General features: G+C 34.2%; 1 protein-coding gene and 1 pseudogene across 26 annotated transcripts in view; both read left to right on the top strand.

Annotated features, from left to right (window-relative positions):
* The window catches only part of MARCH1 (membrane associated ring-CH-type finger 1), a 574299-nt gene that overhangs the window by 261767 nt on the left and 301522 nt on the right, over positions 1 to 11010 (top strand). The window lies entirely within an intron of this gene.
* On the top strand, positions 5424 to 5543 carry LOC112483993 (annotated as a pseudogene).

Here is an 11010-nt window from a genome sequence, read left to right as displayed (position 1 = left end):
GAGAAGAGAGACAGGGATAAGAAAAAAATGGTTGAGGCTGATTCATCATGGTGATAGCTGCCGGAAGAGATTTCTCTCAAGCCTCAGTGCTTTCCTGGCTCTTGCTCTGCTTGAGATCTAAGTATTGAAACTTTACTTTGATTCTGGGAACTATATAATAGTTCCAGTAAATTCCTTATTTGTTTCCTCTTAGTTAACCCGTGTTGGTTTGGGTTGCTTACAAAGTAGCCTTCTGTAGATGGTACCCAGGCTGATAATGCTGCTGCTGCTGCTGCTGCTGCTGCTGCACTATGAGTTGATATCTGAGAAAAAGATGCTGAAGGAATTTTGTTCTTTTTTTTTAAATGACAGCTCTCCACCAAATAAATACTGCAAAGGGAGTAATGTTGGGTGGTATAGAATCCAAAGGAATTAATGAATGAAAACAAGGAGAAAGCTAATCTGAGAGGAAGTGATATTCATTCATTATATGGAAGAATTTTCAATTAAACAAAAATATCCAAAATTGATCTGGGGAGGTAATGAGTTCTTCTCTATTAGTTTCTATGGAGAGAGAAAAATAGAGGAGAAAAAATGTCTTGCTGGCAAGACTGTTGGTGAAGATGGATTTCCCTTCAATTTTCCCATCATGGTATATTCCACCATCACTGTACAATTACTTGTCAGGCACGTGAACTTTTATGACCCTGTCTGCCTAGATAATAATTCACTTATTCCATTAGCTCAGGTTCTCAGGAGCACTAGCCTGTCAACGTATGTAGCACAAAGTCAGGAAGCTGCTCAAGAGGCTTATAGATAGGACAGTTACCTTATCATCTTGATGCACCACTTAAGAGAATTTACAATAAGACAGAGAAACACTGTCTTATCCAGAAAGGCGTGTTTCTAGAAGAACTCCCAGATATGAAAGGAGTTGTTGAAACCCATGACTAATTGCCTTGCTTCACTGCTTTATGTGACTGTGCTTTGAGAATGACTTCCAATTGGCCGTGGTGGATTTGACCAATTTTCCAGGACAATGATGATGTGGAACATTACAGCTTCACAGATATTTTACAAAATCAGACTGTGACTTATGAACTATATAATACAAAGCAATTGAAAATAAATATTTTACCATGCTGTTTTATTGTTTATGACACCAAATACAACAGTTTTTATTGAGAAAACATTTCTAGTTTAACCACTTTTTACACTACATTTCATGTGTTGTATACTTGGATTTGACCAAAAAGTAAACACAAAAGAAAGTTCTGGCTTAAGAAACATGTGAGAAAAGTAGACGGATTTTACTTTGTTTATATGAAGTATTTTTGAGTGTAATTAACACTTTTAATAATCAACTCATAAATTTCAATTGTAATTTAAAAGCACTCTTATAGCATTTACTACATGCCAAGAATTGTTTTCAGTGCTTTACGTATATCGAATCACCACAATGGCTCTCTGACATAGGTACAATTATTATCTCCTTTTCACAAATGAAAAAACTGAGGTACTTAGGTAAATAGTTTCATTGAATTAGAAATCGAGGCTGCCACCTGGCCATTTTGCACGCCTCCTGCCTTTGAACCAACAAGTAGATTATTGCACTGGCTAGCATGATTGATTTTAAATGTAAAGAAGAAATTGGGTCACTACTGATAATGGAAGCTGGAGGAATATGTCTGTGAGCCCAGAAGATTATCTATGGTGCCTCCAAGCCCAATGGCAAAAGTTAGTGCGAAATTATAGCAAGCCCGACAATATTTATATATAGGACCACTGAGGATTCAGATTTTTTTTTTTAAGAATGAAAATTTACCCCTTTTGCTGCCAATGACAAAGGGCGAATGGAATTGATAATAGAATAGAAAAGTTACAAAAATCAGTTACAGTTTTGTGACCAGTTACAAAATGAGGACTCCATCAATATGCATATCTTTATTATATATTTGAGTATGTGAATATATGCATGTGTGTATATATACATATACACACATACATATGCATATCTGTATGTATCTATTCACTATTCTTCCCCTTATTTCCTTTATTATTTTTAATATTGTATATTAATTGTATAATTATATATTAATCTTTAATATGTAATATTGATTTACTTAGAAATTTAGTCTTTAGGTTACAGAATTTTCAGGTGAGACTGTGACTGAAATCGGGGAGTAAGGGGAGTAATGATATCACTAGAGAGGTATAAACTACTGTCACTAAAGATTGATATATGATGGTTTGGATTTTTTATCTACCTTTTGAAGGAGAAGGTGAAAGTTATATATTTTTTCGTTTATATAAAATATATTTGCAACTAGATACACGAATACATAAAAGTGATATTGTTTCGACTGACGATGGATTGTGCTCCAAACCCACTCTTATGTGCTATGCTTAGAGATGCTAAAGCTGAAATTCTGAAATCCTCTCTGAGTCCATTCATTCAGGGACATTGGAGAAAGATGGAAAGGCAGGAAGAAGAATCTTGTTCCTGTAGCTGTTTCACTTAATCAGCAGCAATTGGTTTACATCTCAGGCTTCTGTAGTCATTTCTAGAACCAGACTTAATGTACCCCTCAGGGATACCAGGAGCTCTCCAGGTGTCACAGCCCCAGTTACACGATGCCCGTCCTCCTAGCCGAAATGACATTATTAGCCTCTACAGTGATCTGGGACTGAGTTACTAGTGCCCCTTTCTGAGTTCCTGAGGTATTGACATTAGCCAGATGTATTAATAAGGATTCTCCAGAGAAACAGAATCAATAGGATATGAATATATACTGAAAGAGGTTTATTTTAAGGAATTGCTTTGTGTATTGTAGAGACTTGGCAAGTCCCAAATCTGATGGGGTAGGCTGACCATCTAGAGACTCAGAGAAGAATTTCAATTTGAGAAGGAAAAATTCCTTCTTCTCAGGGGAGATTAGTCTTTGTTCTGCTAAGGCCTTCAACTGATTGGATGAGGCCCACCATCCTGTGGAGGGTAATATCTTTTACTAAAAGTCCACCAATTTAAATGTTAATATCAACCCAGAAACACTGTTTTAGTCAGTTTGGATGCTATAACAAGCACACAAACACAAAAGAGAGCAAAAATAGACTTGGTGATTTAAATAAAAGAAATTTATTTTCTGGAGGCAGGAAGTATATGATCAAAGTTCTGATTGATTCAGTTTCTGGCAAGAGCTCTTTTCCTGGCTTTCAGATGACCAACTTCTCTTTGTGTGCTCACATAACACACACACACATACATACACACACACACAGGGGGAGGGAGAGAGGGAGAGCGAAAGTGCACGCGAGAGAGTTTTCTGTTCCTTTTCTTATAAGACCGCCATTCCTATTGGATTAGGGCTTCAACCTAGTGACCTCATTAAACCTTAATTACTTCTTAAAGACTGTCAGCAGATAGAATTGGATTTGGAAGGCAGGGATACAGTTCATCCCATAGCTTTCCCTGGCTCTCCAAAATGCACGTCTTTATTATATGCAAATACATTTATTACATCCCAACAGCCCCAGAGTCTTAATTCATTTCAGCATCAACTCTAAAATCTAAAGGCCAAAGCCTTATTTAAATATCATCTAAATGAAATGTGGGTGAGAGTCAAGGTGTGATTTATCCTGAGGCAAATTCCTCTCCAGCTGTGAACTTGTGAAACCAGACAAGTTATGTGCTTTCAAAATATGATGGTGGGACAGGCACAGGATAGACAAATATTTCCCAGAAACATCCAGATAATGTTTGACAAAATACTTGTGTACCACGGCCCAGTCAAGTTTACATATGAAATTAACTGTCACACAAGACATCACATCATTCTCAAAGATCTGAGCCATAATTCCTTGCCTCAAACTCTTGAGGTGGCATCATCACCTGGACCTCATGACATCCTCAAAGTCTGAGTCTCAACTCTGCTGGAACCCTCCTTTGAGTTTCTAAGATATCATTAGCAGCCAGTTGGTACCTTTTCTCAAAAGAGTTTGAATCTCAGGTCTCTGGTGTCCCTTCTCTGAATTTGTAAAGATCGAAAAAACCTTAATCTCTTCCTTTTATTTCCCCAGTCCTGGAAATGCTGGTTGATTCCTGCAGTTATTGTCTAACTAGTGTTCCCTTTTTGCTTTCTAATTCTTTAACCCTGTTTAACAAATTCTCCGTGTAAAATTTTTCATATTAAAATATCTAATGTCATTTGTATTTTATCTATTAGGCCATGGCTGATATACCATAATTGTCTTAGATCAGGCTGCTTTAACAAGTTAACATAGACTGCGTGGCTTATAAACAACAGAAATTTATTTCTCCCAGTTCTGGAGGCTGGAAGTCTGAGGTCAGGCTGCCAGTGTGGTCAGGTTCTGGTGAGAGTCCTCTTCCTGGCTCGCAGCTGGCTGTCTTCTTGCTGTGTGTTCTCCATGCGGCAAAGAACAGAGACAGAGGAAGCAAGATCTCCTGTGTCTTTTTTTTTTTTTTTAAGGATACCAATCCCATCCATGAGGGCTCCATCCTCATGCGGAATCACTTCTCGAAGACTTCATCTTTTAAGACCATAACATTAGGGGTTAGAATTTCAACATATGAATTTCGGGGGGAACACAGACATTCAGTCTATTGAAATAAATGGTTTTACTCATATTGCCCTAGTTTATGTCTACTTTTTCAATGTGTTTTTAATACAGCCCTCTTTCACTCTTTAAAATATCCTATATGAACTATAAATTCTATGATCATGCTAAAAATAAAGACAGTGCATTAGAAATCAGGACACCTGGGATCTAGTTCTCGCTCTGTAAAAAAATACATGTGACCTTGAGCAAATCACTTATCCTGAAGAGTAGATGACTATTTCTACCATTTATTACAGCTCCAAAACTCTTTGCTCTTGTAGTCTACAATGCTATAATAAAGTTTGCTCAAATATATTTAGCTGTGTTATCATTGAGATATAGACATAAATCTGAGTAGCATTAGAAGGTACAAGAAAGGACATAAATTTTGAGCAGCAAGGAATAGAAAATAAATCCGGTTGGTAAAGATGAACTGGAAGATCTTTCCTGAAGAAAGATTGTTAAATCAATCTGATTATTTCGACATCAAAATTATTGCAGCAGAAAAGGATGCATTTAATAATTTTAATATACATATAACTACAGATAATTAGTAATAATGCTCACTTATTTTTTTCTCTGTACAGACACTACTTTAAGTTCTTTGCATATAATTATTTAACCTTTATAATCTATGAGGCAAGCATTATTATTATCTCCATTTTATAGATGAAAGAGTCAGAGAATTTAAGTATCTAGTTAAAATACATATAGCAAGGAAGTAGTGATGTTGCAAATTGTGCCTAGTAGTCTAGTTTTATAAGTTCTGTACCATAATTTTAAGTATCGAGATCAGTACAGCTTTATGTGACCTGACAAGGTGTTAGGTCTATGGCCGTGCCACCCTGAACAAGCCTGATCCCATCTGATCTTGGAAGCTAAGCAGGATCGGGCCTGGTTAGTACTTGGATGGGAGACCACCTAGGAAAGACCAGGTACTGTAGGTGCAAAAAAATTTTTAATAAAAAAATAAATAAACAAATAAACAAATAAATAAATAAATGAAAAAATGAAAAAATAAATAAAATAAAATGAAATGAAATGAAATGAAATGAAATGAAATAAAAATAAAAAATAAGAAAGTGCATATGGCTCTTGACTGCCTGAAATTAGTCATTAGATTCCTTGGCCTTAACTTCGGATGATTCTGTAATAATCAGACGTTCTGATTCAGTAGGTCTGAGGTGAGCCCCAGAAATCTGCATTTTAATTGCATTCCCAGTGATTGTTTTGTCCCCTAAAGTTTGAGATCAACTATTTTATAGCTTTTGAAATATCAAGAAAGCAGCGAAGTACCTATCTGGCAGACATGCTGCATTAGTTGGCTAGGGCTTCCATAACAAATTACACATACTGGGTGGTTTATACAACCATTTTATTTTCTCTCAATTCTAGAGGCTTAGAAGTTTGAGATCAAGATGTTGGCAGATATGGTTTCTCTTGAGACCTCTCTCCTTGGTTTGCAGACAGCCACCTTGTTGTCCCTTTGTGTCTATATTATCTGTGTCTTAATCTCTTCTTATAAGGACACCAGTCATACTGGATTAGGGCCCACCCTAGTGACCTCTTTTTAACTTAATTCCCTCTTTAAAGATTCTGTCTCCAAAAATCGTCACATTCTGAACTACCTGAAGTCAGGACTTCAAAATAGGCATTTTGGGGGACACAATTCAGCACATAATACTCACTGACCATACATCCCATCTTGTTCAGAAAAATCTCAGTTTATATCTGATATGTTGGGATAATTTTTATTAGAGCTTCTTTTTAATTTCAGGAGTGTTCCAGTTTGGACCATAAATTATGTGGTCTACCTATTTAAAGGTTACAAAGTTACTTAATTAGAAGCATATATAGCTCTCTTAATTTTGTCTGTTGTCCCACTGGTATTTTGAGGACAGTTCTTATAGTATAGAAAATATTAGAACAGTGAAATTTTTAAAGTTATATTAAGGCAATTATGTTTTTTAAATTGTATTACATTGAAAATTAAAATCCAGGAAAGGAAATTAAAGTGCTTAGAATAGATTTTTACCACTCTCTGCATGTGCAATTTTTCTTGATTTTGTTACTTTACGTAATACTTTTTTTAGAGCGAGTCTTTATAATATTATATATAACTTAAATCAGGATTTTAATGTTTTTGTTCAAAGACTGCTACAAACATAATTAAAATCTCATATCTATCCAGAGATTTTAGTCATAAAAAATATCAATTCACCTTTCTGAAGCTGTGATAATCAAATTTAGATTACCTTAAATCAATAAAATTGTCCCCGCATTGTTTCCTAATCTGTAAAATGTGAGTTATAATACCAACTACTCTACAATTATAGAAATCATAGAGAGCACGTAAATACTTAGAAGATCACTCTGCCTCCACACCCAGCTCTTCTTTCCCATTCATTTTCTCATTGTCTCTTCTCCTCCATCACTTGTCATAATGTCTTTTCTTATATTTTTATTCTGTTCTAGCCATATACATAATAGGAAGTAATCCTGGTAGGAAAGAGTATGTTAATAAAAGAAGAATGAATGGATAAGGTTGATAAAGGTATTTGCTTCAATTTCCTCTACTGTAATTACATAAAATAATTGCATAATAGATTATTCAAGAGTTTGAACATGTAATTGAGACTTTTCTAACCTGAATAAACTATACATACTCCATTCAAACATCAACTGCTTAATTGAGAAGTGGGCAATCATAAAACACAGGAAAACTTAGACAACATATATAAAAAAGAAAACGTACAACTTTTTCTTACTCATATTTAATTTGGAAGAAAGAAAAAATTTTAAAGCTTGGTATTGGTACAGAAGTGTTTTACTCATGAGTCTTTCCTTTCATGAGCGCACATTCCATATTCAACTAAAATGCTAATCTGAAAAATTAGCTTAATCTCATATTTCGCCTTAGAATCCTTATATAATGGGTACATGTTAACTCCGGGGTACATTTCTGATTTTACCAAAAATCTGTAGAGATTCTTCTATCTTTCTTGAAGACAATTTCTATATTATTTGTTAAGTTTGTATATATAGTCTATGCTCTAAAGTTACTCTTGCACATTAACCAATAACCCTATTTCATTTTAGTAGTAGGAAGGTGCTTTCTTAAACTTCTTAGGATCATTTAAAATGAAGTCCCAGAATCATGAAATTATTTTAATATTCACTTTGAAAATGTAAAGGAGGCACCTCTCTGACTTAAAATTTGCATGGCTTCATTAGTTTAAAACAAACTCTTCCCTCTTATTTCCCCACCCCCCCACATGCAGCCTTTAGTTGGATCCGCAGTTTCCCAGGCTGAACATTAATTTTGGTGACTGTAACTACTTTCGCTAGTTCTTTACAAGGACAGTCCCAGAGGTTTATTTAAAATGGAAACTCCTCCTTTTAGCTGCAAGGCCTGAATAGTGGATCTGGTTAGACTTGTTTTATTTGGAACATGAAATCTAACTGGCAGTTGGAACTGGCATAGTATAACACTAATCACATCAACTTGCAGTTTCCCGTTTAACATGTCAAAAGGATGAAGTCTCATTATAAAAAAGGAAAGACCAACATTCATGTCTATCTTAAACTTAAAAAAATGATAATGATATCTGAAACCTTCTCCTCCCAATCTAACAGGTTTATCTAAATTTGGAAGCGATTGGCAATATAGTATTTTGATAGCTTAAAATAGCATTGATTATGGCCAAACTGGATTTGTAATTTATTATTTTTAGTCATATTTAGGTGTTCTCTACAATACAAATTCTATTCTAGAACTTTGTCTATTCTAAATTTGCTAGAACTCTCTGAATAATAATAAAGTTAGTCACCTCCCTTGGGAGACATTTTCATGCATTATATGAAGTTTATCCTGATACCTGCCTAAGTTTTAGTTTCTAAGTGGCAAACTTCCTCTCTTTTAAATTTTCTTAAAATAAAAATGTCTAAGTATCAGAGAAATACAAATTAAATCCCGAGTAAGATTCCGTTACTAATAAATACACCACAATGTATAACATTAAAATAATTAAACATATTGAGAATTCTAAGTATTTGCGAGGATGTGGAGCAACTGGAATTCTCATGCAGTATAATGGGTTATAAATTGATAAAAACGTTTCAGAAAATGGTTAGACAAAATTACTAAAGCTGAACATATGCATACGCTTTTTACTAGAAATTCTATTTCTATGTGTATTCCCGACAGAGAAGAATACATGTGTACAAGAATGCCCCTAGCAGCTTTATTCCTCATAGTCCCTAAGTAGAAATAACTAAAATATCCATTAACAGTCTGTGGATAAATGTATTATAGTCATACAATGCAGAAATTAAAAAAAAAAAAAAACTATCGCTGCTTGGGAAAATGCCTATGACTCTCATATAATGATATTTAGTCATACAATGCAGAAATTTAAAAAAAAAAAAAAAAGCTATCGCTGCTTGGGAAAATGCCTATGACTCTGATAAAATGATAAGAAGGAAGGCAAGCACGAAAACACACATAATATGTGATTTCATTTATATGAAGTTCAAAAACAGATCAAAAACAGACAAAAGCCTCTTAATGGTTATTTGAAGTCTCAGTAATAGGTACTTTTGTGGGAGATGTTAACTGGGTGTTCTACATCTTGACCCTAGTGCTAATTACATAATTATGCTAATTTATTAAATGCAACGAAGAGTACAATGAAAAATTTTCTACTTTATGTATATACCTCAATTAAAAAGTTTAAAAGGTATATTTTATATGCCTTGGTTATTTTTTTTTTTTTGCATACTGACCTTGAAAGGAACTAAAAAAAGAAACCTCAGAATACTTCAAAACTAAATACTTCTTGGGGTAGGAGAAACTTTGAGAAAGTATAAATATTAAGCATTAACTTTTTTATATTAGAAATTTTACTTTTTCTCCATTTCTAGGATGTATTTATTAATATCAAATTTTCTATTCACATGTTTTAATTAATTAACAAGGAAGTTGTTATTAAACTATGCCCCCCAGAATGAACAGTTACTCTGAGATTCAGTCTAGTAATGGTCACATTTAACTTCAGTCTTGCCCCTCTTCTTATGTTCTGCTCAAATATTTATCCTTTATTTTCATGGGAAGATTATTAGAAGTCTCTTAAAGTTTAGTCTCTGAGCTTCTTTGAACTGATAACATTTGCAGATTTTCATAGATAATTATTTCTTTTGAACAGAATTCTGGATATCTCTCGCTTTAATTTCTTAAGCATCTTACATTTGTGTTGAATACATAATGTAATGTAGCAGTGAATTTATTTAAAAGAATTATTTCATTGCCGGAGAATGATTTCCTAACAGTAGTTAAAGATAAAAGTGTTAACTAGAAAGCATTTCCCTTTGCATCATTCAGTTTTTGAGTTATCTGGGATGTTTTGAGGAATGGGCCATTTTGTGAGGTAAACATGTAGACCCTTGAGTCCTCAACACATGCTAAATATCTGTACTTCTGGTCTGAATGACTTTGTGTATGAACTAAACCTTGTGTTGTTTTCCTTATTACTCTTTCTTCCCTCTCTTGAATGGAGTTTGTCTGCCAGAAAATATTTCTAGGTAAATTTTAAAAAAATAATTCAAAACTGCCAGTCTTTAGCTAAACATAATCACTTCTCATGACAAGGTCTTTAAGAAGTTTGTCAGTGATTGAGTTCTGCTTGGGGAGACCAAATTCAAATCTATTGGAGAGCAAGACCAAGGGAACTAAACTGTTCCTTTTGGATCTTAGAGAAGTCCTTGAAACAGGATTTTGTGGAGTTTTGCTCATGAATATCAGCCATCATTATGTTATTTTATACATGTGCCCATAGGGCTGGGTTAAAAATAAACTGGCTCATGGAGATAAAGGGGTATCTATGAAAAAAATTTTATGTAAGTATGTATCATGTTGATGTTTAACTTTTTTCCTCAAGTTTATTACATTGTGAATTAATTAAAGGGTAGGGGTTTTAAAAAAGACTGGCAGCAGAGAGCTTGGACTTTGGAGTAAAACTTTCTAGGTTTGGCATCTAGCTAGCTGTGTACCCTTGATCACGTTTCTTAGTCTCACTAATTCCATTTCTCATCTGAAATATTTATGCCCACTTTATAGTGTCTTAATGACCAAATGAATTCATGTTTATAAAGTTGTAAGAACTTCTTGGCACTGTATGTGCTTTGTTAAATAAAGTAAATAAGTAAAACCTCAAAAGAAATTAAGTGAATAAAAGAAAATAACTCATAGCCCCATCGCTGATGCAGCTTTTACTTTGTTACTATGTTCACTTCTGTCAGTGCTCCTTGTCTGATGACTTCTATGCACACAAATCTTAATATATTATACTACGTTTTCAGAGATATTTTGTCCATTTTGTGTGCATATCCTTCCTCTGTTCATTAGCTCATGTTATC

This window comes from Pteropus alecto, unplaced genomic scaffold (assembly GCF_000325575.1).
Source record: "Pteropus alecto unplaced genomic scaffold, ASM32557v1 scaffold166, whole genome shotgun sequence".
Taxonomy (NCBI): Eukaryota; Metazoa; Chordata; class Mammalia; order Chiroptera; family Pteropodidae; genus Pteropus; species Pteropus alecto.
This window is presented reverse-complemented; position numbering and strand designations above follow the sequence as displayed.